This window comes from Zootoca vivipara, chromosome 6, assembly GCF_963506605.1.
Source record: "Zootoca vivipara chromosome 6, rZooViv1.1, whole genome shotgun sequence".
NCBI classification, from domain to species: Eukaryota; Metazoa; Chordata; class Lepidosauria; order Squamata; family Lacertidae; genus Zootoca; species Zootoca vivipara.
In genome coordinates this window covers 75,099,879-75,126,080 of record NC_083281.1, presented here as the reverse complement: position 1 = coordinate 75,126,080, position 26,202 = coordinate 75,099,879, and the positions used below count along the sequence as shown (strand labels likewise).

The following is a 26,202-nucleotide window of genomic DNA, read 5'->3' as shown; positions in this document are numbered from 1 at the left end:
ATGACATAATTCTCAACATCCAGCTCCGGCTGTCACTTGAGCAAAGCCTCTCTCCAGGGGCGGGGGGGGGGGGAGTTGTCACAGGTAGAGGCCATCCAGCTGTCACTCCCACCAGGGACTGGAGCTGTGTATGCAGCAGAGGCCTTGGGAGCATTGCACAGATTCCATTTTTCTCTGTGGGCTTTCGTCTACACAAGAGCACTCAAAGAGTATTTAGCGAGACCCACCGAAATGAATGCACCCAAGTTAGCCGTGTCCATTAACTTCAGTGTGTCTGTTCTTGAAAAGCCCTAGCATTGCCTACAAGTTTAAGTGTAACTGCAAACCTGAGGTTTATTGTGAGCTCGTAAGATGGTATTTGTTCACCTGTGGGCATGCACCTTTAAAAATTATAATAATAAAAGATTTGTCAGTGGAATAGCACAATAGTGAACTTACACCAAAGCCAACCTATGGTTCAGAGTGGGCCAAATGGGTTTTTAATATAGCCGTTTCAATACTAGAGAAATATGGTTGTGTTGCACCTTAGCCCCACCAGGTAGAGAACCAACATCCTACCTAGGAGACCCTTGCCAGGGCAAACCACAGGCAGGCAGGCGGAGGCAGAGAGGGCACCTCTTCCCCAGAACACTGCTCACACTGCGAGTCTGCCAGCGAATGAGGCGCCATGGAGCTACCCAAACAGAACAGGGAAAACTGAAAGAGAAAAAGGAAGGAGAAAGGGTTGGGAGGGGAGAGCAAGTGAGGGAGTCAAGTGACTCACCGGTTGCAAAACCAGGAGAGCTGTATGAGTGTCCTTTGAATCACTTCCTCCCCAGCAGCAGCCAGTCGCTCCGGCAATTTGCTGTGGCTGGAAGCCAAGCGTTGCAGTTATTCAGCTGGCCAAGGATTTTCAAGGAAAAGGAGCATTCTGCAACCCAGAATGCTTGTTACATCAGGTAGGGCAGGCTCCGGCCTTGGAGTTTGCACACAGTCAGCCAGGCCTCTTCTGTTGACATGCTCACGCGAGGACACAGTGTCCCTTTTTCACAAGAGGGTGGCTCTTGCACATCCGCTTTATAGTGAGCCAGGCTTCTGGTGCACCTGGGTGGCACTGCCTGCTCATTGGGAAGTGGCTGTCCTTGGCCTGCGGTGGAGGAAAGCCTTTGCTACCCACTAGCCGCTAGGAGCCACAGAACTGGAGAGAGGGGCCAGTTCCCATTTTCCTCGAAGGGCCCCCCCCCCAAGGCATTTTGAGAGAGGCTCATAAAGCTCAGACCCGCTTTCCTTCCCTCACCAGGCGCCGAGCAAGATGGGGCACCAGCAGCTCTACTGGAGCCACCTGAGGAAGTTCGGCCAACCGCCACGGCCTCATCCGCAAGTACGGGCTCAACATGTGCCGACAGTGCTTCCGCCAGTACGTCAAGGACATCGGCTTCATCAAGCTGGATTAAACACCTGACCACCCACAGAGATGGCCTGAAGAGGATGGCAAACATGGAAGCTGCTTCGGCCGGATGAGACCCTCTTGCCGCACATAAGATGCTTTTGTGTACAGAAAAATAAAAAAATAGGGACTTGTTGGCCCATATTCTCAATAATAAATAAATAAATAAATAAATAAATAAATAAATAAAAATAAAGCTCGGACCCGACACCCTGGAGGGCCACATAACCCTGAACTCTTTCCTGAAAACTTCAAAAGTTTTTAAAAGTACTGTGCACACAACCCACAAATCTAAACACCACCAATCATTATCTAACTTAAAATCAAGTGTTGCAAATATTGTATTTGCCCTGTTGTAAAATTTAAGCTGGTTCCTATGAACCCAGAGAAATGGATCTTGACCCAGGGAGAGCTCAAGGATCCAGGCAAGCAGACGAATTTAAGCGTCTCCTGCCCACCAAATAACAGAGACCAAACCAGGACGTACGAAGCAAGGCACTTTTATTTTTGCTGTTGCAACAGGGTCCTTCCTCTCACACAGGAGAACAAGGAAGGACCCCAAACAAAGATGTCTTGCCCTTAAGAAGAAATTTGAAATTGGTTTCAGCCCACCCCCCAGAAGCATCATCCATATGTCACAGAAGGGGTGTAGCCCAAGACCCCCCTCCCTAGATTCATCATAGGTACATCATGAAAGGGGAGGTCTGGTGGCAGTAATCTGAGCAGTCTGGACCCTGCCCCCTGCCCCCCAAAACCTAATCAACAAAATTGAGAGATATTTACATTTCCCTGTTTCCCAGCCAAGTTAATCACACCCTTTTGTCTGGCAGTCAGGTATCAGGATGCCAGGGATTATCACTTTAATTCCTGAGACAATGAGAAGGTTCCCCCCACCCCACTTCTTCCTTGCAGAGGAACACCTGGTCAGAGAGAGAGTCAAAATGGTGTCAGAAAGGCCTGTCTTCCTGTGCTGCTTCAGACATGTGCCTGTACATTCATGTACATGTTTTATGAACAATTATTATATATATATAGATATGACCTCAAAATTCTTATAACAATTCCCCATTTGGGGCTATAATTTTTCTTAAAAATTGTTGCCCCACAAAAGAATAACCAGATGTGTTGTTTTAGTACTTTGGGAGAAGCATTTCTCAAAAATGGTCTATGTATTACACTTAACAGGATGGTCCACCAATATTGACTGGAAAGTGCAGTTTGCTTGTTTACCCTTTTGTGTGTTCTCAGGTGTCAAAAGCTAGCTCTCCTCTGGTTGCACACCTCCAACGTGGCACAACAGCAACAATCCCTGGTGAATCCCCTTAGGGCTTTCATATTGACCATGTCGCCTGGCACTCACCATAGCTGCCACAGGTTTGGACATGTCATGAGAGAGATGCCTTTGCCTTGGGCTTTCTATGGGCCTTTATTATAGGCTCTGGCCTTGCACTGTAGGGAGTTGCCCAGTTGCTCTTAAAGGAAGAAAGCTACTTGCACCTTGGATACACTTGCCCAATTAGAACTGAAGCCAAATTAAAATTTATACAGCCCCATAAAACATGTCCAAATTAGTCAAATTTAACTCTAAAAGGGATCATTCCTGTTAAATCAAGACATAAATACCTTCATTTATCTGGTGTTTCATGGATCTTGGAGCTTATTCTTGGTAAAATGAGTAAAAACAAATTTAAAAAATGTGTAGAGAAGGTTGGCACACTGCAGAGTGCCAGGTGGGACAAGAAAATGTGGTCATAAGTTGATCTAATCTAAATACTGAACTATGCAATATCCTGATCCTTTAAAAGGCATACAATGCATGGCAATAATACAAAAAAAAAACATTGGGACACTATACATTTTTTTTTTAAAAAAAAAACCCAACAATTAAACACAAAATTGGTTCACCTCCCCCTCCTTGTGGAAATAACATACTGTCAGACATAGTTCAATGTTTCTGTCGAATATCACGCAACATAAGACCTAATAATTATATATCAGTTGTATGTCTTGAGGCCATCATGATCTTGAGACAATTCCGGCTGCTTTTAAATCCTAGGGCACAGAGTCTTGAGGTCAAGGAGAGAGAATGTCCTTGCAATTCACTTTCCCCCTTTGTCCCAAAGTCATTTGACACATTTCAGTATTCCTATATAACACATAATGCACAAAACCTTCAAATTATTAATTATACGCCATTTGTATATCTTGAGGCAATCAGGTGAACTTGAGATAATTCTTGCTGCTTTTGCATGTATCTCCAACAAGGGGGTTTTCTTGTCTGCCTTCGAGTCACTGGGAGGAAGTTAACAGTACTTCTATAACAGCACTTCTAAACCTTGCTGAAACGTTATAGCTTTCTAGGTCCTCCTTCTTAGGTTGTGATCAAAGAGATAAAATGTCAATTTGGTTTCCTGTAAAACATCCTTTTGAAAATAGGCCTGCAGGGGGTTGGGGCCTGAAGATATAATTAGTTAAAAAATAATAGTGATAAATAGTCAAGAAAGGGGAGAATATTCTAGAAATTTCTTCTTGGGGAGCTGCAAATAATATAAGATCATAGTTATTTAATTACTGCTGTTATTGTCTACTCAGTCAGTTTAATTTACTTCACCTAGTTTGGCTGTGGAGGAAACAAAGGACAAAAATTTTGTTAATTAGGACACAATCGATAAGTTATTAACATTTTCCTTATGTGGTTCTGAATTCTCTTTGAGGTTCATGTATCTTGTTTGAAAGGGATTATTATTATTATTATTTACAGGAAAGAATGACTTAGATGCTACATTTGTATGTACAGAAAGAAAAAGTAGAAATACAAAAAAAAAAAAGATACAAAAATAAAACAAAATAAAATTTAGATTACCACTCACACAACAATTTTTACCTGGTTATTGTTAGAATAATTTCATAGACATAATGGAAAAACTGATATAATAAATGGAAGCAGATTATTTATAAGCTAAAGAGAAGCGCCAAAGAGAAATGAAATTACTGTTTGTATCTCCTCACTCCTCACTTTTTTTTTTTTTTTTTTTGCTGTGGAAGAAAAGAATTGGCAAAACACTCAATCATTGCTACATTAGAAAAGGGAGGGTTATATTAACATAGGGTAATGCTTCGGGGTGAAATGCAAATGAGAGATAAGTATCCATCCTGAGTACCTGCTAGGAAAGAAATGGAGCCTTTTGTTTGCATAGTCTGTCAACTGGTAGACAGCAATTTTCTATGAATTTCCAAGTGTGGAGGGGCTTGTTTAGGTGGCGTCCCCCCCCCATTGGGAGATAATTTTGCATTAAGGTTCTGAAAGAATTTCTCCACACCCTGAATCTCAGTATTCTGCTGGAAAGGGAAAATTATTTCATGTGAAAATCAGTCAGGAAATGTTCCTAAAATGTACAGAGTTTTGCATGTTGAACTGGAATTGGCAGCTTCTAAACAGTTGATGGTTCTCAATGGTTCTTTATCTATTTATTTTTACATAAGGAAATTTAAATTTAAGTTTCATGTGCAAAGCATAACCTTGAACCTCTTAATTAATTTATAAACTACTCAAGAGACAGACTTATAGTAGTACTCTGCTATTTATACCTGTGGAAAGAATCTGGCATGTTAAGATTTTTGGAACTTGGCAACCACTTAACCTTGATGGACCAGTAACACACATGAGGTTGTTTTCCCTCAGTGGTTCAAAGCTTTACATTAAGAAATTTGAATAATATTTCATGAGCAGATTATAACCTTTTCGCCCCTTAGTTAAAACCTCATTTTTCTCCTCTATTTTCCTCTTCAAGCTGACATAGCCTCTGTGCATGTACAGAGTTCATGATTCGGCAGTCTATTGTACCATTTTTTAAAGTGCTGCACCTCTTGACAAAATTACCATCTGAATAAAGGAAGGGAAGGGGAAAGAGTAGATTTTAAAATAGGGTTAGATTTTACACAGAAACTCACTTTTCAGTGCTTACAAACACATTTTCTCTCCCTCCTTTTTGCAAGTTTGGAAAGGGTTGGAAGGGATCTTGAGTAATCTAGTCCACCCCTTCTGAAATATGGGGATCTCAACACTATCACTGCCCTTAGGATACACATACATTTGAGTACAGACGCCTGACTGGGAAGGAAACACAGGCTATGCCCTATCACGGAAGCACATGTGTGTACTAAGGGAAAAATAAGGAAGGGGAAGATTAAAAGTACCAACGTTATATAGAAGCCTTTAGCAAACCTTAAGATTGGATAAACAGTTTAAGAGGGAATTTACTTCCTTACTAAAACCATTCTGTCCATTTGAATCAAGGTTAAAGTGACTCAGATAGACATTTGCTGGCTATGGATCCTCTACTTTTAATAACATTTCCCTAGAAGGAACACCATATTCCATAGTCACATGGTGAAACATTACATACAGAGCACATGGCTCCCATGTGACACAGACCTTAAATATTGTGAGTTCACAAACAAACATTTTCAAGGTTACAATCTCCCTTTTCCCTTCCCGCTCCCCCTTTCTGTACAGAAAGGGGTAGGTATGCACATACACCCCACTTTTACTCTCTAGAGAAAGATTGGGAAATGTTCAAGACTTTCATATGTGCTTAAACTTTAACCCTTAATAGAGAAAGTGATAAAAACTTATATAATCACTCCACAAAAACAACAATTACACTCTTGTTCCAACTCTGAAAACCAATAATCTTTCCTTGCCAGAAAGCAGAGCTGGGCTGAATTTCAACCCATCACCACATCAGACACATTGCCTTTCACATAGCTCTAAAATGGGGGTTAGAAGGGACCCTGAGGTCATTTAGTCTAACCCTCTAAGATACAGGATTCACAAGATTTGAATGAAAATACCAACTTTATATAGAACCCTTTAGCAGATGAGTTTTTTTCCTTAAGAGGTGATATCAGGAGCCCAACACAATTGAAGTTAAAACTAGACTCAGATAGACAATTCCTGGCTAAGGAAGCTCTACTTTTGACAAACAATTCACCTTTATAGGAATAGCTGTTCAATTTTCCTTTAGTCAATATTCCTCTAGTCACTTGGAGGAAGACTCCCTTTTAGAGCCTCTCTCAATAACAAACATTTGCACACCTCATGAAGTGAACATTTTCAAGTTTCAAAATATTTTCAAAGCATTGAGCAAGCATTTTCAAACTTACTACTCTTATTTTCCTTCATCCTGCCCCCTCTTTTTACTTTTGGAGAGGAAAAAATGGCCTTCTACAGCCTCTTTAAAACAAACCTTTACACACTACCTCCACTCTTTTAAATATTTGCCATTGTTTTTGGGTTGATCAAGCCCTTACATAAGATTATTTAAGCAAGCTTGCCTTATTATTATATTATTTTAAACTATGCATGCTTTAAAAAAGGCAGTCTGTGGGTGTCATGGCCAAATTTTACACAAACCCCTAATTTCCTAAACCTGGATTATATCTCTCATTTACTTTAAGGGGAACAATGAACTATAGCAGACACAAGGATCAGACGCACATACACTTCACAGACAACACAGACAACATGTAACATGCAAACATATATAATTTTATACCATAACATACTTTGTAGGATTCCTCACAAAACTTTTCTCATTCAGAGTTCACCAGGGTTAATTTTAAAGCGGAGATTCACTGTATGTTAAAGGAACCTCCTGGTAGCCATTTCCCCTCATCTGGGTGGTCCATAGTAAAGCGGACCCAGTGTTTTTTTCTTACAAAGTTTTTGCAATTGGTTCCCTTCAAGCTTGTCCGCCCCGGGGATTTCGTGCCAATTTAAGAGAACGAATTGGAGTGGACTTTCATCCTCAAAGTCCTTACCGGAGCCAAGCCTCAGTTGTGCTTTGCCTCGGTTGGGAGTCTGGGAAAGGAATTCCTTAGAGTGGGTTGCACCCATTTTACTTAAGCCTTTTTATACTGCAGTTCGGGTCCCCGACCCTGTTCCTGGACACTCTTAACTTCCCGAGTCTATGACTCACCCCCACGTCCTAGTGGTGTTCCTGCCTGCCGTTCGCGTGCACTAACTACTAGGCGGCCTGGTGCAGCTAAAACCCTATTGGAACCCTCCCACTGGTCATCAATTGCCTGAGGGTTCCACAGCAACTTCCCTGCCTCTTACACACTAGACTCATATCCTACTGAACGCTTGCCTACGCAATGTCAGGTCGGAACTGAGGAATACAGAGATACAGAGTAGTAGGAAAGGAACGGGCGCACTTGCAATCTCTGGTCATGGGTCATACCTAACAAAGGTCGCCATGGCAGGGGGGCGTCTTCACCCGAAGATTAAGAGCAGAGGAATAGGAAACAGAGCTGGGATAGCCAGATTCCCAGATTGGTAGAAAAGCGACAGTTTGCTCAGACTTCTGCTCAGTTTGGCAGAAGGGAGCTGGGACAGTCTTTCTGAGCTCTGCGTTTAACGTAAAGACTGTTGCCCTGGACCTCAGTTCTACCTTGTAACTGTGCCTGGCAGCCTTGCTGCAACTAAGGTCCAAAGAGGAGAGTAGAAAAGGATAGTCCAAGTGGAGAAATAGATTTTTAGTTGCTGTGGTTCTTAGCTCACCCAAGGTGTCCCCTTTTAATACTCACGACCGATCCTTTCAGTCGAATCCCGTTGTCTCCAGCTTCCAACTGGTTCCTGAAAAAAAAACAGCCTTGTCCCTTTAAACGTTGCTTCGTCCTGGGGGTCCCGCTTGGACTCTCAATTACTACCAAGTGCCTCGGGTCCTGAGGTTGGTTTACCCCCCTGCAAAAGAGGCAAGGGCGCGCTGGGCTCCCCTTCCTCAGTGAACCCGGAGCTCAAGGCAAAACTGGGTCCCCGAAGTGGTCGCCAAATTGTTGTAAAATTTAAGCTGGTTCCTATGAACCCAGAGAAATGGATCTTGACCCAGGGAGAGCTCAAGGATCCAGGCAAGCAGACGAATTTAAGCGTCTCCTGCCCACCAAATAACAGAGACCAAACCAGGACGTACGAAGCAAGGCACTTTTATTTTTGCTGTTGCAACAGGGTCCTTCCTCTCACACAGGAGAACAAGGAAGGACCCCAAACAAAGATGTCTTGCCCTTAAGAAGAAATTTGAAATTGGTTTCAGCCCACCCCCCAGAAGCATCATCCATATGTCACAGAAGGGGTGTAGCCCAAGACCCCCCTCCCTAGATTCATCATAGGTACATCATGAAAGGGGAGGTCTGGTGGCAGTAATCTGAGCAGTCTGGACCCTGCCCCCTGCCCCCCAAAACCTAATCAACAAAATTGAGAGATATTTACATTTCCCTGTTTCCCAGCCAAGTTAATCACACCCTTTTGTCTGGCAGTCAGGTATCAGGATGCCAGGGATTATCACTTTAATTCCTGAGACAATGAGAAGGTTCCCCCCACCCCACTTCTTCCTTGCAGAGGAACACCTGGTCAGAGAGAGAGTCAAAATGGTGTCAGAAAGGCCTGTCTTCCTGTGCTGCTTCAGACATGTGCCTGTACATTCATGTACATGTTTTATGAACAATTATTATATATATATAGATATGACCTCAAAATTCTTATAACAGCCCTCTATAAAAGTATCCCAGGGATTAGATAAAAGCTAAATGTGGATTTAAACTGGGACAAGAAGAAGAGAGGGTGCAAAGTGGGCACTGGCCAAGCGTGAAGATGCCAATCAAGACAAAGCCTTTGTCTTCCAGTAGTCATTTTGGCAGCCGTTGCCAGGCTTAGGACCATTTCTGAGTCTGTCATCTGTTTTCCTGTACAGTTCAGCTGCAATTAAGAAAGGAGCAGCGGGGATTTTGCAACAAGTTATTTGTTCAACAGAACCCAATGTTTCTTGATACAGTAATATATTTCTAACGTACTGTACATATGCAAACAATCTGCAAAGCAGCAACAATAACACTGTGTCAGTTTGTAACCTAGTGTCATGGCTTCTGTGGTTTGCATGTTTTCAAGTCATTTCCTTTCACGTTCATGGAAATCTGTCTCCAGGGCTTCTTCCAAGCTATTGCTACTTCCAGGTAAGATTCCATCACACGCAGGCAAACAGATTGCACAATGAACGTTGATTTGGAGCTCTTGTGCAACAAGCCCACTTCCCTCCCAAAGTGTGACTTTTTGCACTAAGAAAAGTGATGGAGTGTGTGTGTGGAAATGCAGTGGAAAGTGCTTGTCACTGTCAGATAATTTCTGCCTCTTGCGTGCATGAAAGGGTTAAGCTAAGCAAGCAGATCCAGTAAGCCCCCTAGTTATGAGCTCATTCCCCTGGGAGAGACTTAAAGCACTTTGCATTCTTTTTTTCTCTCAGGTTAGCCTACTTCTTTCTCTTGGAAGAATTAAGATTTAGGAGCAGGTGCTGTGGGCTTTCCACATGGCGACTCTTCCCAGCTGGAAGACTCACCCAGCCGGCTTTCTTTCATTAGCACAAATATTTCACGTTTTGTTCCCGAGTTTAAATTTAATTATTTTCTCTTTTGGAACCTCCACTTTGAATCCTTCTGCATGCTGGATGGAGAGATAACGTTTAAAAAGCCTAGTTTCTGGGACTTCTGATGTTTTAATGTCTTTTACTTCTTTATGCTGTTCATTTTTTTTAGCATAAGCTTTTTGTGGAGGGAACACATGTTAAAAATGCGGATGCAATTCAGGCCTCACTGCCACTGCCTGGGTTTAAAACCGCTTGGGCAACCAGCCATTCTGCAGCTCAGCCAAAGGGAGAGAAAGAAATCAGGCAATTCCCCATCCGTTTCTTTCTCACAACAGACACAACCTCATGTTACGTCTTTGCAACCAAAACAGTTCCATAAGAAGGTCCTCATAAACTCATGCATGCTCAATTAACATGCTGCCTGGAAGCAACCTTTGGCTCCAATCCTATGGCCACCTGGGAGGGCATCCTAAAGGTAAAGGGTAAAGGGACCCCTGACCATTAGGTCCAGTCGTGACCGACTCTGGGGTTGCGCGCTCATCTCGCATTATTGGCCAAGGGAGCCGGCGTATAGCTTCCAGGTCATGTGGCCAGCATGACAAAGCCACTTCTGGCAAACCAGAACAGCACATGGAAACGCCATTTACCTTCCCGCTATAGCGGTTCCTATTTATCTACTTGCATTTTGATGTGCTTTCGAACTGCTAGGTTGGCAGGAGCTGGGACCACCAGGCAACGGGAGCTCACCCCGTCACAGGGATTCAAACTGCCGACCTTCTGATCAGCAAGCCTTAGGCTCAGTGGTTTAGCCCACAGCACCACCTGGGTCCCTTGGGACCACCTGGGAGGGCATCCTAGGAGCCATGAAATATACTAGATCTCTCTCCGCAGATTTAGAGAGCTTGGAGGTTTAGAGAGCCTCTTGCCTTGTCACTGAAGCTGTTTCCACAGCCCTGCCCCTACTGGCTTCAGGCTTCCTATGCTGACAGGGCCCCGAGAAAGGTTGTTGGCGTGGTTTGGGAAGGGTGTCTGGCAGGTGGGAGTGAGAGGGAGGACCAGGAAAAGCCTTAGAGCAAAAGGATGCAACACTATCACAGTCAATCCTCCTACCTGTCACTAAACCTAGGAGAAGTTTATGTCCACGCACGAAAGAGCTGGCGTAAAAGAGATTCCCAACTAACTCTCCCCGATGTCTCCCACAAACTGGCCATTCTGTGGCCCAGAGATGCCTAACCAAGAAAGCCCCCTGCCTCCTGCTGCTGCATCCCTCACACTGTCCTGCGTTTAGGATGCTAATGTCAAGGAGTGTGGGTTGGGGCAAGTTGTGGGGCAAGGAGTGCTCTTGAAGAGTCCTGGCTTCATTGACTTCCTTCACTGGCTTTCAAGGGCCAGGAATCAGCTGGATTCTTCCCCCTGAAGGGCCCGCATGCACTGGAAACTGGTGTGGAGATTTCTTTTCTTTCTTTTTCTGTGTTTTCCATCAGTGGCAATTTTATCGTCATCCTTCCCTAGGAGCCCTGGTCAAGGGAGCATTCTGGGATCTTGATCGCAGTCAAAGCAACGTTGTTTTATTTGTTGTGTCAATGGATATAAAACCATTTGCTCCATCCTCCCCCCCCCTCCCTAGCCAATTGCACAGGTCACTGATCACGGGTGGGGCCGTGTACTGAACACCCTGCCTTTTGTTCGCTAATGATATGCTGTTTGTGTGCTCTGTTTAATCACGTGGTCTCCGTTTCTTGAACATCTTGTCACGCTGGCTGGGAGCTGAAAGTGTTTTCAGATCCCAGAGCTCCCTCCCCCTCTTCCCACCACCCCTTTCCTTGTATTCATGCCTCACCTGGCCTAGAGATTGCATGAGACACCTAAACAGACGGGTTGGTGGAGTTTGCCTTAACTCTTTGCTGAGCTTCCTTTGCACGGATGTTGTACGCGCAAGTTTAAAATGAAGGATGCTGTCTGCAGGCTCCATTTCTCATTTTGTCATGAATATTGTTATAAGAATTTTGAGGTCATATCTATATATATATAATAATGGTTCATAAAACATGTACATGAATGTACAGAAACATGTCTGAAGCAGCACAGGAAAACAGGCCTGACTGACACCATTTTGACTCTCTCTGACCAGGTGTTCCTCTGCAAGGAAGAAGTGGGGTGGGGGGAACCTTCTCATTGTCTCAGGAATTAAAGTGATAATCCCTGGCATCCTGATACCTGAGTGCCAGACAAAAGGGTGTGATTAACTTGGCTGGGAAACAGGGAAATGTAAATATCTCTCAATTTTGTTGATTAGGTTTTGGGGGCAGGGGGCAGGGTCCAGACTGCTCAGATTACTGCCACCAGACCTCCCCTTTCATGATGTACCTATGATGAATCTAGGGAGGGGGGTCTTGGGCTACACCCCTTCTGTGACATATGGATGATGCTTCTGGGGGGTGGGCTGAAACCAATTTCAAATTTCTTTTTAAGGGCAAGACACCTCTGTTTGGTGTTCCTTCCTTGTTCTCCTGCGTGAGAGGAAGGACCCTGTTGCAACAGTTTTTATTCTTTAATAAACTGTACTTTGCTTTTGACAGCCTTAGTTTGGTCTCTGTCATTCTACGGCCAGCGGCAACATCGTGCCTGCTTGCCTGGATCCTTGGGCTCTCCCTGGGTCAGGATCCATTTCTCTGGGTTCATAGGAACCAGCTTAAAATTTTACTTCAATTTGCTTTGCACATCTTACCTGCAGAGCTTTTACCAAAAACGACATTTCCCTACTACTCAAAGCACAATATTAGAATTTATTTGAGGCGAGGGCACATGAAAGGGAGAAGGGCTTTGACATTGTGAAAAGTGTGCTTTTGCAGCTTATTCCTCTGCAAAGCAGCTGGGGAAATATATGCAGAAAGGTTGACTAGCACTTTTGGGAAATAAGCAAAAAGTCATCTGAGCATTTTGCAATTGCATGCTTGCAGTTTTCTGGGTGCTGTTGCCTTTTGAAGCTTAAGGATTTGAATAGGCAGGGTCTGAGCTTGGCTATGCATTGACGTTTTCTGTGTTCTTTTCGGAGATTACGAAGTTATTTTTGCCTTTCGCACACATATACACACACACATATATAGCTTTTAAATTTGTCATACATCTCTCTTTAAATTGACTTCCTGACTTCCCTTCCCTGCTGTTATTAATCCCATCCTGTCTACATACTGCATTTCACCTAAAACATATTCTTTTATTTCAAATATTATCATTTTTCTTCCACTGCTCATATTTCAAATCCTGCTTGCTATTTCATCTGGTTATGATATTTTTTTCAGATACAGTACTCCAAATAAGGGCTTCCATTCCATGTTGGTTTTTTACTCTTGCTGTTAGTTTTTTGCCAGTTCAGTGGAACCGCAGCTTCCAACAAAATTCTCCGATGAAAATAGGAATGTCCCATTCCATAAGGATAATTTTACTATTTATACCCCACACATCTTACTGGGTTGCCCCAGCCACTCTGGGCAGCTTCCAACATATATAAAAACATAATAAAACATTAAACATTAAAAAAAACAAAAACACACTTCCCAATATCAGATTGCCTTCAGACGACTCGGGGGTCGCATAACTCCATACCCTTCAACATTTCCCCAATGAAAATAGGGACGATCCTAAGGAAAAGTGGGACATTCCAGGATCAAATCAGAAACTGGGGTGGCTTCTCTAAATCAGGGACGTCCCTGGAAAATAGGGGAACTTGGAGGGTCTGCAACAACTTTTCATTGGGATAATGCATCAGCCCCAAAACAATTCCCCACCCTAGTTTAGTTCTATGTAGCTGTAGCTTTAAGCAGTTGTAAACTCTGTATCGGTTACACACACTGACAATTTGCTGAAACGCACAGGTCAATTCTGTCCCCAGGGGAGCTGTTGACCAGCTCCATCTGGTACACTGGTTGAGACCCTACCTGCCTGCAGGCTGTCTTGCCAGAGAAGTGCATGCTCTGGTTTTTTTTTTTTTAAATAATTTAAACTTTATTGAAATTAAAATTAAAATGGACACACACATAAGCACATACACAAGTTTGAAATTATAATAGTAACATACAAAATCATATATAATAAAAAGAAAATAATAATAATAATAATGGAGTAATGACCATATTACTTAAAAATTAGAGTCATACATTCCCTTCAAATCAAACTTAAATTATAATACTTGTGGCCCTAAAAAAGAATTACGAGTGAAAACAAAACATTAAAGAAAAAGAAAAGAAGAAAAAAAAGAAAGAAAGAAGAAAGTAAGAAGAAAGAAAAAAAGAAAGAAAGAAAGAAAGAAAAAGAAAAAAGGAAAAAAAATTCCATCTATGCTCCCCTTTACTTATATCTCTTTATCTCCTCCTCCCCTATTTGACTTCCACTTATCTCTCTCACGGGTTCGTCAAACGCTATATTACAGTACTGCTTCTCCAGATTTCTTCTAATATATAACCTAGGATATCCTATATATGCAAATTCAACCTTCATCCATTCAATCAACTTAAAATAAGTCCAAGCTGTTCATTACGAGATCTTAAAAGTAAACCCAGGATTTTATTGTGGGGCACTGTCTTTTCATGTATTCTCCAAACTTATCCCAAGCACACTGGAATTTCTTATTAGAATATCCCCTAATTGAATTGGTCAGGTTATCCAGGTCTAAATATCCAAACAATTTCTCCCGCCAATCCGCAATGCTGGGTACTTCTTTATTCTTCCAATGGGACGCAATCAGAGTTCTTGCAGCTGCCACGGCATACAAGAACAATGACTCATCCTGCTTTTTAATTGTATTATCCATAACTCCCAGTAAAAAGGATTCTGGGGTTTTCTTTATATTATATTTGAATATTTTTTTTATTTCTTCAAATACCTGATTCCAGAATTTTTTTATTTCTCCACAGTGCCACCACGCATGTATGAACGTTCCCGTCTCCTTTTGACATTTCCAACAAAGATTGTCCTTGGTTTTGTACATTTTGTGAATTTTTACAGGGGTTAAGTACCACCTGTAAAATAATTTAATCATATTCTCCCTAATACCCTCCAAGGCTGTAAATTTCCAAGATTGTGTCCACAGTTTCTCCCATTCATCCATATGTATATTTTTCCCGACATCTATGGCCCATTTCGTCATCACTTCTTTTACCATCTCGTCTTTCGTTTCCCATTCGAGTAATATGTTATACATTTTGGAAATTATTTTTGTATCTGAATTTAATAAAAAGTTTTCCAGTAAAGAAGGTTCCTCCAAAAAACCTTGTCTATGTTTATGTTCATTAAATTTACTATGAATTTGGTGATATTGCATCCACCCATTTAGATGTTGTTTTACTTTATCATAATTCTTTAATTTCAAGATTCCGCCCTCCACTTCTAAAAGGTCCGAGTACTTTCTCCATTTCGCCTCTGTATTTACCTTCTTTACTGTGGTTATTTCTACGGGGGACGCCCATCTGGGGGTTTTTGGCTCCAGCAATCTCCTATATTTGTTCCAGATGTTCAGAAGAGATCGTTTGATGATATGGTTAGTAAAATTCTTATGCACCTTCGCCTTGTCATCCACCAGATAGGCGTGCCACCCAAATCTGTTTTCTGAACCTTCCAGATCCAAGAGTTCACTATTTTCTAGTGTTAACCACTCCTTTAACCAAGCAAATCCTGCTGCATCATGATACAGGTTGAGGTCTGGCAAAGCCAGGCCTCCCCTTTCTTTAGCATCAATTAATAATTTGTATTTTATTCTTGCTGATTTATGGTTCCAAATAAATTTAATAATATCTTTTTTCCAATTTTTTAAAATATTATTTCCTGTCCCCAGAATTGGTATCATTTGGAAGAGGAATAACATTTTTGGAAGTATATTCATCTTCACTGCTGCAATTCTCCCTAATAATGATAATTTTAATCTTTCCCAATTCTCCAAATCTTTTTTAACTTCTTTCCATACTCTGTCGTAATTATCTTTTACTAAATTGTTTGTATTGTTGGTGATCCAAATTCCAATATATTTTGCTCTCTCCACAGCTTTCAATCCTACTTTATCCTGTAATTGCCTAATTTCTTCCTTTGATAAATTTTTCGTCAACATATTAGTTTTATTCGTATTCAAATTAAATCCAGACAATTTGCCATATTCTTTTATTATTTCCAATATTTGAGGGATGGTATCAAGCGGCTCCTCTGTTGTAATAATAACATCGTCCGCAAATGCTTTTAGTTTGTGGACGTGTTTCCCAATTCTAACTCCTGTAATTTTTTCATCTTTTCTAATATTTTCTAATAAGGGTTCGAGGCTCAAAATGAATAACAATGGTGACAGGGGACAGCCCTGTCTGGTGCCCCTTTGGATGTTAATCTCACCCGATACTTCGTTATTTATTATAAGTTTAGCTTTTTGGTTTTTATAAATTGCCTCTATTCCATTACATATTTTTTCTCCAAAGCCAAAATATTTTACACTTTCCTTCATAAAAGTCCATGATACCCTATCAAATGCTTTTTCGGCATCTAATAGCAAAAACGCAGCTTTTTTATTGATCTTTACACTCAAATATTCTAATAAATTCATTACATTTCTCAAATTGTTATACATAAATCTTTTTGGAAGAAAGCCGGATTGATCTTTATTTATTAATTTCTCCATTAATGTTTTCATTCTAGTAGCTAGCAGGTCTGCGAAGATCTTGTAATCATTATTAAGTAGGGAAATTGGTCTGAAATTTTTAATTTGGTTAATATCTGAGCCTTGTTTTGGAATCACCGCGATATATGCCTCCTCCCAGGACTTTGGTATCTGCCCTTTTTCAATAATTTTATTCATTAGATTTCTCATTGGTTCAATTAATTTTTTTTCAAATTTTTTATAAAATAGAGCTGGTAGTCCATCAGTCCCTGGTGACTTCCCGTTTTTTGCTTTCCTAATTGTTCTCTGTATTTCCAAAATCGAGAATGGTTCATTCAGTGATTTAATATTTTCTTCATCAATTCTTTTTATATTTGTCTTTTTCAGATATCTTTTTGTCTCATCTAAATCTATTCTTTCCTCACTATACAATTTTGAATAAAAATGGACAAAAGAATCTTTAATCTCCATAGGGTCCACTATTACTCTACCTTCTTCTACTAGTTTGTCTACAATTCTTTCCTTCTGCTTTTTCTTTAATTGCCATGCTAGGTATCTCCCCGCCTTATTGGATAGTTCAAAAGTTTTTTGTTTCAAATATCTTATCTTATTTTCAATTTCTTTATCTAATAAGGAAGTAACCTGATTTTGCAGGAACCTTATAGCATTTTTCAATTCCTCTTTTTTTTTATCTTTTGCCTTCCCTAATTCAATTTCATTTTCCCTAATCTCCTTTAATAAACTTTCTAATTTCTTTTCTTTTTCCTTCTTCTTCCAGCTACTTTGGCTGATAAAGAAACCCCTCAATACAGCCTTCCCGGCGTCCCAGACTACATTCAAGGGTGTATCTTGATTTGAATTTAATTCAAAATAATCCTTTAACACCCCTTCCGCTTTTTTGACAATGCTTTCATCCTCCAATAATAGCTCATTTAATCTCCATCTCCTTGCCACCAACTCCTTCCCCCTCACTTCCATTATTATTGGGTTATGGTCTGAGACACTCTTAGGTAGTATTTCTATTTTTTGAGAAGTGCATGCTCTGGTTATCCCCTGCTTGGACTGCTGCAATGCGCTCTATGTGGGGCTACCTTTGATCAGGACATCCTTTGCTTTGAGACCCACAGACCTGCAGCCCAGTTTAGATCAGTTGAGATTATTACAGTATTATTATTGTCTCACCATTCTGCCTGCGTTGGGTTCTCAAGATGGCCCGTATAGAACGCCTAGATATAATTAAAATGGTATCTAAAGGTAAAGGTAAAGGGGCCCCTGACCATCAGGTCCAGTCGTGTCCGACTCTGGGGTTGCGGCGCTCATCTCGCTCTATAGCCCGAGGGAGCCGGCGTTTGTCCGCAGACAGCTTCCGGGTCATGTGGCCAGCATGACAAAGCTGCTTCTGGCGAACCAGAGCAGCGCACGGAAACGCCGTTTACCTTCCCGCCGGAGCGGTACCTATTTATCTACTTGCACTTTTGATGTGTTTTCGAACTGCTAGGTGGGCAGGAGCTGGGACCGAGCAACAGGTGGGCAGGAGCTGGGAACTGCTAGGTGGGCAGGAACTGCTAGGTGGGCAGGAGCTGGGACCGAGCAACAGGAGCTCACCCCGTTGCAGGGATTCGAACCGCCGACCTTCTGATCAGCAAGCCCTAGACTCTGTGGTTTATCCCACAGCGCCACCTGGGTCCCTAAAATGGTATCTAGTCCCTCTTTATTCACGACAGCGGCCGTTCCCCTAAATGCCATGGTGTCTCACTGCGCAAGGAGCCACCTTCCAAAAGGAGCCAGCATTTGTCAGCGGATAATAATCTGCAATGGAGTTCCTTCAAAGGCAGCATTTAAAAAAGCAAAGTGTGCTTCCGCCCTTGGAAAGAGGCTGCTGCCAACTTCAAGGCTCAGAGAGGTCCACGACGCGTGGAGGCGGCAGCCGTGGCAGCAAGGTTGGCTCATCACCTCTTCCAGCACCAAACTCAATTCAAAGAACTCAGGTGCCTCCAATGGCGCCCTGCTAATTACAGCCTCTTTTTTTTGGTTAGCCACAGAAGACATATACTTCACTTAAATTTACTTATGAGGGGGAATGAATATGAAGGAACCTGATTGTTTTTAATTAGGGGATAATGAGTCACACATCTTGAATGGGCGAGAGCTTATGTAATGACAGGTGCACATTAGTGGATTTCATTTGAGAGTTTACCCTGCAGAAGGCGCTTGCATAATTGCTTCCTGGGGGCGGTGGCGTGGGGGGCGTGAAGGTGCATTATCTGTTTAAAGGCCACACACAGAGTAAACTCGTGTGCAGTAAATACACACACACACATGCTGTAGGGGGTGATTCAATGTTCCTGTTCCTTACCTGAGCAGAGAACTTCTGAGAACTGATAAAATGTCCATTTCATGGTACGGGGTGGAGTTTCTTTGCAGATGACTTGTTCACAGTTTCCTCACCCTTCTGTTATCTTTGGCGCTGCCAATATAAATAAGACACACTGGCTAAGCTTGCTAAAGCTCCAGCGCTGTAACAAATAACAGATTAAAATCTGCTGACCTCAAAGCAATGCCTCCAAGGCCCTTCCTGGCATATTCTATGTCTAGCGCTGTTCTCAGGCTTCCACAGGGCAAAACCTCTCAGATCCCTTGCTGCAAGCGAAATGCTAGAAAGGGCTTCAGCCCATGGGGAGAGAGCATGCAGAAGGTCCCAGGTCCCTCCTGCCAAAAAAGAATTATTATTTTTTAAAAAATACATACCATATTAGTTTAAGGTCTGGCTAACTACTATAACAATTCCCCCCCCCCCGGCCGCCTTTTTTGGACAGTGGTACTTCTGGTTATGAATAATAATAATAATAATAATAATAATAATAATAATAATAATAATTTATTATTTATACCCTGCCTATCTGGCTGGGTTTCCCCAGCCACTCTGGGCGGCTTCCAACAGAAAAATGAAATAAAACAATCTATTAAACGTACCACTGTAATATACAAAATATCTTTGTTTTGTTTTCTGCATGGGTACTATTTCCAGTTTCTTCCTTTTCGTGTCTTATCTTACTCTGTTGCCCTTGCAATTTTGTGCTTGTTTTATTTTTCAATAAATAATATAAAAAAGGGAACTTGGAGAGGAGGAGCAGGGGAAACACAGGGTCACTGTGGAACGCAATAGCTAGAGGAGTCGTGATTCTCTGATGATAGCTTAGCAGAGTCATATCCAGACTTGCGTTTCACATATTAATTCAACTTTGAATCAGGCCGGTCAAAAGTATCAAGCGCTTGCTCTGCTCTCAAGCTTCCCACTTGGAGGTCACCAAAGGCACAGGGTTCTTTTTCCAAAACACCAGCAGCCGCCCCTCCCTCTCATATCAATATTCTGGCCTTCATGGATGCCATAAAGTCTGAAGCTTGCCTGGCTATTGCCTAATGATTGCTGAGATCCCAGAAGCTGGAGGTTGTGGGGAGGTGGGGGGTTGCCAGTTTTCCAGCTATCAGATTTCCCTCTGGGCCTTCATAGCTCCTTCCTTGCCCCATCTCACCACCCACTACAGAAGCGGACTGAATCTGATGAAAGAGTCAGAAGAACCTTTGCAAAACTTGCTCTGCTCTTTTTGCATAGCCAGCAAAACAGACGGGATCACACTCACAGTCTGTTTCTGAGCCCAGTTTAAAGTGCTGGTTCGAACCACAAAGCCCCTAGGGGGAACAGGAGCAAATGACGGAGACCAATAAGCAGAGGGGAAACCCCATCTCTACCCACACATCAGACTGGGTTGCCCCAGCCATTCTGGGCTGCTTCCAAAACATAATAAAATATTAAAAACATTTTTTTAAAAATTCCCTATATAGGGCTGCCTTCAGATGTCTTCTAAAGGTTGTATAATTACATATCCCCTTGGTTCGGGGGCTTGCATAACTCCATACCCTCCAACATTTATCTGATGAAAATAGGGACAGCCTAAGGAAAAGCGGGACATTCCAGGATCAAATCAGAAACCAGGACACCTTCTGTAAATCTGGGTCTGTCCCTGGAAAAGAGGGGCCCTTGGAGGGGCTGGAGCAGCATTCTCCCCTCCTGTGGCTTCCAGCCACCCTTGGCTTTTGCTTCGGACTCCAGTCCTAACTAAATGGGGCTAGCCGAGATTCTGAACGCCACCCCCGCCAAAGCATCACTATTCATTTCACCAGGAGAAATAGGGTGGGGGGCCACACAATGTGGCCAATTGTTCCCGGCAGCCCCATTCAGTGCAATGTTTACTTATTTTGGTCTGCAACCAAACAGGAAGCCAGAGGTCAGCGATGCCTTCTCTACTGGGAGCAAAGGGTTCCTATTTCTGCCTTTTCTCTCTCTCTATGTGTGTGTTGTTGTTTTTTTTAAAAAAATCCTGCTATTCACCTCTGGCCAAGATTCCTCCTCCTGCAAGAGACATCAGACTGGGCTCCATCCCCACCCCTTTCCATCCCCACCCCCTCTTCTGGCTTTGTTTGTCTTTCTAAGAAGTCAGCTGAGGTGTCAGGTAGTAGATTAATGCTCTGGCAGCCCTTCCAACCGGGTCAGGGTGCACTGCCTGCCTGCCTGCCCTCCCTGGCCACCTTGGGGGAGTCTGAGCTCTTTTGACACATAAAAACAGGATTAGGGGCCTGTTTCTCCAGCCAAGTGGGGAGGGGGGTTGGAGAAGACCCCATATAGAATTCTCTCCAACAGGTGACCTAATGTCCCCACTTGGGGAAAAAAAGCCATTCAAACTGCAAAGCTGAAGAAAGGAAACTACAATTTCCCAAAGGGATTTTTTGGTGGAAGCAAGGGGACGTGAAATGAGGAGATTAGAAAGCAAATCTCAGCCATCTTTCCCCCTTGATTAAATGCTTTCCTAGAAGCAATTTCAACCAGTCATTTTTCCGGTCAACTAAAACAAAGTGAAAAATCATGGATGGCTATTCAAAATACAGTGATAGTTAGATAGCAGCTGTGAATCAAATCAGCCATCATCAAACCCTGCACCACTAGCTATGATGGACCGAAGTGCAGGAGAAGACCAGGCCAGTAAATTTACCGCTGAGTAAATTGTCCAGGGATTTTTTTTTTCCCTCCTGGCAAAGGCCAGGCAAAAATATTCTGGGGACTCTCACATCCTACCAAGAACGAATTTTACTTCTGCATGCACCCTTTTCTGGCCTGGGGTTTTAGCTGCTGTTCAGTTTCCAGAACAGCCAGCAATGATGGACACAATATCGCTCTGTCTGTGAATCACCCACCTGCCTGTGAATCTTGGTGGGTTAACCAAACTGTTGCAGACGTTGGGACTGTCCCTATTTTGCAGGAGGGATTCCGGAGCTTTCCGTAACTTGTGGTTTGCACAGTTAAAGTGGATTAAAGTGCTCTGTTGCCCTGATGCAACAAATCTGCCACAAAAAACTGGAGCTCCGCCCCACTATATGTCAGGTAGCCACTGTCTTTTCAGCGTCTATTGAAAACCTTCCTTTTTCAATAAGTCTTTTTTTAGGGGCAGTTTTCCTCCCAGTCTGCATCTGTATTGGATTCAAATTCGGGGTCTTTTTTTTGTGTGCAAATGAAATGGTTGCAATGGATTTTTACATAGGATGTTTGGGTTGTTGTTATTGCTAAATCACTTTGATATATTTTATAGGAATAAATTCATGAATGTAGTAAATACTGGTAATAATAATAAAAGACTAGGACTTTTCGCAGTCTGGAATGGGAGGGGGAAACGCAAACCAAACAGAACGAAGGTTTGGTAAAGACTGGACCTCCGAATCTAACTTCCGCATCAGCTTTGTGCAAGCAAATCAGGATGAGCAGGTTGTCTGCAGGACCTCTTCCCGAGGGTCAGCCTGGGTTGCCAGCTCCTGGCCAGTGAGTTTTGGGCAGCTGGCTATTCCAAGCACAATCCAACCCTTGTGGGAGAGAGTTAAGCACAGGCTTGGTGCTCTGGCTGAAACCAATCAGAATTCAACAGGATTTAGCTCTGGTGTGGTGGTGCCTGTGATTTAGAGAAGCAGCAGGAGAGGAGACTCCTCTGAAAAGGTTGAGAATTGTTGGTTAACTTTTCGTCCTGTTTCAAGCTTCTCATGCTTGTTGTTAGGATTTAAAAACAAAAACAAAAACAGACAGGACTAGTGTAACAGGGAGTCCTTGGAGCACCCCACAATCGCCTAACCTTGACTCCCATAGGTTCAGGTCAGGGGTCACAAGCAAGAAACTTCAGCTGAGAGATAGAAGCAAAACAGCAGCCAGTAGACCTGATCTTTATAGTTGCAACAAGACTTCCCACTACCACAAAGACAAAGCATCCAGAAGCCCCAAACAATGGTTAAAGAATAAAGGGACCCCTGACCATTAGGTCCAGCCGTGACCGACTCTGGGGTTGCGGCGCTCATCTCGCGTTATTGGACGAGGGAGCCGGCGTACAACTTCCAGGTCATGTGGGCAGCATGACAAAGCCGCTTCTGGCGAACCAGAACAGCACACAGAAATGCTGTGGATTTTCTATAACACTGTTTACCTTCCCGCTGTAGTGGTACCTATTTATCTACTTGCACTTTGACGTGCTTTCAAACTGCTAGGTTGGCAGGAGCTAGGACCAAGCAACAGGAGCTCAGGGATTCGTTGCGGGGATTCGAACTGCCGACCTTTTAATTGGCAAGCCCAAGGGGCTCAGTGGTTTAACCCACAGTGCCACCCGCGTCCCAAAAACAATGGTTACTTCAGTATTTTAAAGTTTCCCAAAGTTTCCTGTAATACATCATCAAGAATGCATCATCAAGAGATCGTATATACCGGTAGTCACAGAAAAGGTGTGGTCTCAGGTAGAACCTGAGATCATCCAGCCATGCCCCTGTCACTCAAATACTGTATAGTCTTTCACACTTACTCCATCACAGTACAAAGGAAAGTATTTACAGTTCCCTGGTCCCTGAGTCAAGTCAAACACACCCCTTTGTCTTCTCTTCATCCCACTATGGGATGGGTAGGCATTGTGATTGAGATGGTTATCTGCCTGACACTCTTGGGGCAGGATATCACCAGTCATGATTTCTTGGAAAGGCCCTGGAGACATGACTGTACATCTCAGGGATTATGGTGGGCTGCCTCACCCCTCCCCTTATACCTCACTTCCCCAGGAGTCCTAAATGCCATTGGAACTGAGAAGATTGGCACAAGTGATTTCTTGTGAATTTCTAAAGTTTTCCCATTGAGTCAGTAAGCAGATACATTTATCAGTGCGTTGGTATTGACACTTTCCCTGTTTTCCTTTGTTGGAGACTTGGGGCTCAGCGGGGAGTCTCAGGCTCCTCCTGCAAACTGAGCTGAGCTTCCCTTGCAGATGCAATGCCTTTGCAGATATGTTGCCGTTCATTTTCTTGACATTAGGGGCTGTTGTCAGGGATCTGGAGTTTCTGATTAGACAGGCACTTTGTGAATGGAGTTTTGAAGCTAAATGAATGAGGTTTTGCTAATGTGCATCGAAGACCACCTGGCCTCATGGGTGGGTGGGGAGGAGGTCTCTCACCCCCCCCTTCCAATTTCCAGGTAACACTAGAATATGCAGAGCCAGCTCCAGGACAGGTGTCCCATCCCAGCTTGCAAAACTGGCTAAAACTCTGTGTCACTCCAGAGCTGCCCTTCTTCCTGCAGCAGCAACAGTCAAGCAAGCCTCAGGCATCACAAGAGAATTTTATGTTTGCATGTCTCACCTACATCTTCTAGGCAGTAGCGGCAGGCAAAGGATGCCTTGGCAGGTAGGACTACCACCCACTCCACAAATCCTGGGACAAAAAACAAGAACTCGTTTCTCAAATCAGAAGAAGACAGAACCCTCTTCTGAACACGGCTCCCTTCTTTGATCGTTGCAGGAGCAGAAATAATATAGTGAGATTATGTAATGCGATGCATTAGCCTAGTAAGGCCCAGTAAGGCTGCCTGCCTGCCTGCCTGCCTTTATTGGCACCACAATGCAGCTAAATCAGCTGCCTTAAAATAAACCAGAGTATCCAAAACCTGATGGAGAGTTGAATGCAGTTCAGCACAATCTCTCTCTCTTTCTCTCTCTGCTTCTCCTTTTAATAAGCAGGGCTTGGTGCTAAGGTTGCAGGTGTGCAAAGGTGCTGAAGCCCCCTCCCCAAAGCAGTGATACCTTTTCGCTAAAGTGCAGGAAGAGGAGGAAGGAGGTGCGCTTTGGTGTGGGCTGCACTATGTGTGTTGCAGGTCCTGAAGGAAGAGCTCTGCCTGTCCCTTTTCACCCTGCGGCTGCAGCACTGTGCACCAGGAGACTTGCCAACCTCGCTCACTCATCAGTCCTCATTAGCACTCCATCCCGAATGAGTTTGTTTGCTCCAGACCCTTTCCTGGCCTCCTTATGAGTCATGGTTAGAAACTGGAATTTTGCTCCTTCACTTGAGTGACAGGAAGGCAGGCATGGCTGAGCGAGGAAGTGACTCACTCTCCCTTCTGCCTACACGGATTTTCGATGGATCATTTCTGGTAGGGCTACCAGAATGGTTTTGTTTTTCAGATAATCCCCTAGTCCCAATTCTACTTGCTAAATTGAACTAGATGATCCTCAAGGGTCCCTTCCGATTCTGTGATTCTATGAAGTATACCTGCAGAATGAAAATAATGTGGCGTTTAAAGTTTTAATGGATGCTGAAAATGTGGGAGGAGAAATGAACCAGCTCCTTTTGAGCTGAGGACATGGGTGGTGCCTGTTAGGGGAAAATCTGGGTGCGAGGCTGCTCTGCCACCCAGCTCGTCGGGCATGAGCCCGCGGTCCACTGCGGAATGAAAAGGAAGGAGTCCAGCCACCATCCGGAGCAAACAGCAAGGTTTATTACTGCGCAGCAGGTTCAAGCCAAGACTGAACACTGAGAACAGGGTTACAAGAACTTTTAAAACTTCCCACCTGAATCCCATAATGCATTTCAAAAGCGTCATTCCTACATCACTGTTACATAGCTAAACGTCAGAAAAGGGGAGGTACATACAATATTAGCATACTGGTAAACAGGATTGGGACCCAGGTGGCACTGTGGTTAAATCACAGAGCCTAGGGCTTGCTGATCAGAAGGTCGGTGGTTCGAATCCCTGTGACGGGGTGAGCTCCTGTTGCTTGGTCCCAGCTCCTGCCAACCTAGCAGTTTGAAAGCACGTCAAAATGCAAGTAGATAAATAGGAACCGCTACAGCGGGAAGGTAAACGGTGTTTCCATGTGCTGCTCTGGTTTGCCAGAAGCAGCTTTGTCATGCTGGCCACATGACCTGGAAGCTATACGCCGGCTCCCTCGGCCAATAATGCGAGATGAGCGCGCAACCCCAGAGTCGGTCACGACTGGACCTAATGGTCAGGGGTCCCTTTACCTTTACCTGAACAAGATTAACATAAGGGCAATGGTTCAGGGCAAAAGTAAATGTGTGATAAATACCGGGAGGATCTTCTTGAGTATCCACAAAAAAGGAACAATAAGGTCCTGGCTTTGCATCGGCTGTCACCTGGGTGGGTCTGATTATGGGATTAGGTAAAGCCAACAATCTGCTCAGCAAAGTGCCTCTGGGCACTTCCTGGAGTCCCTTTTCAAGGGCAAAATAGTGTTGGAATGGGGAAACTGGAGTTGATTTTATATGATTTTTAAAACTAGGTAACTTCCCTGAGCTGTCAAGTTGGAAGGATACATTTACGCATAATATTTATAATAAAGATGTGCCCCCCCCCCCCG

At 43.3% G+C, this 26,202-nt stretch overlaps 1 pseudogene; it reads left to right on the top strand.

Annotated features, from left to right (window-relative positions):
* Window positions 1–1,272: 1,272 nt before the first annotated feature.
* LOC132592342 (small ribosomal subunit protein uS14-like) lies at window positions 1,273–1,434 on the top strand (annotated as a pseudogene).
* Window positions 1,435–26,202: the final 24,768 nt, after the last annotated feature.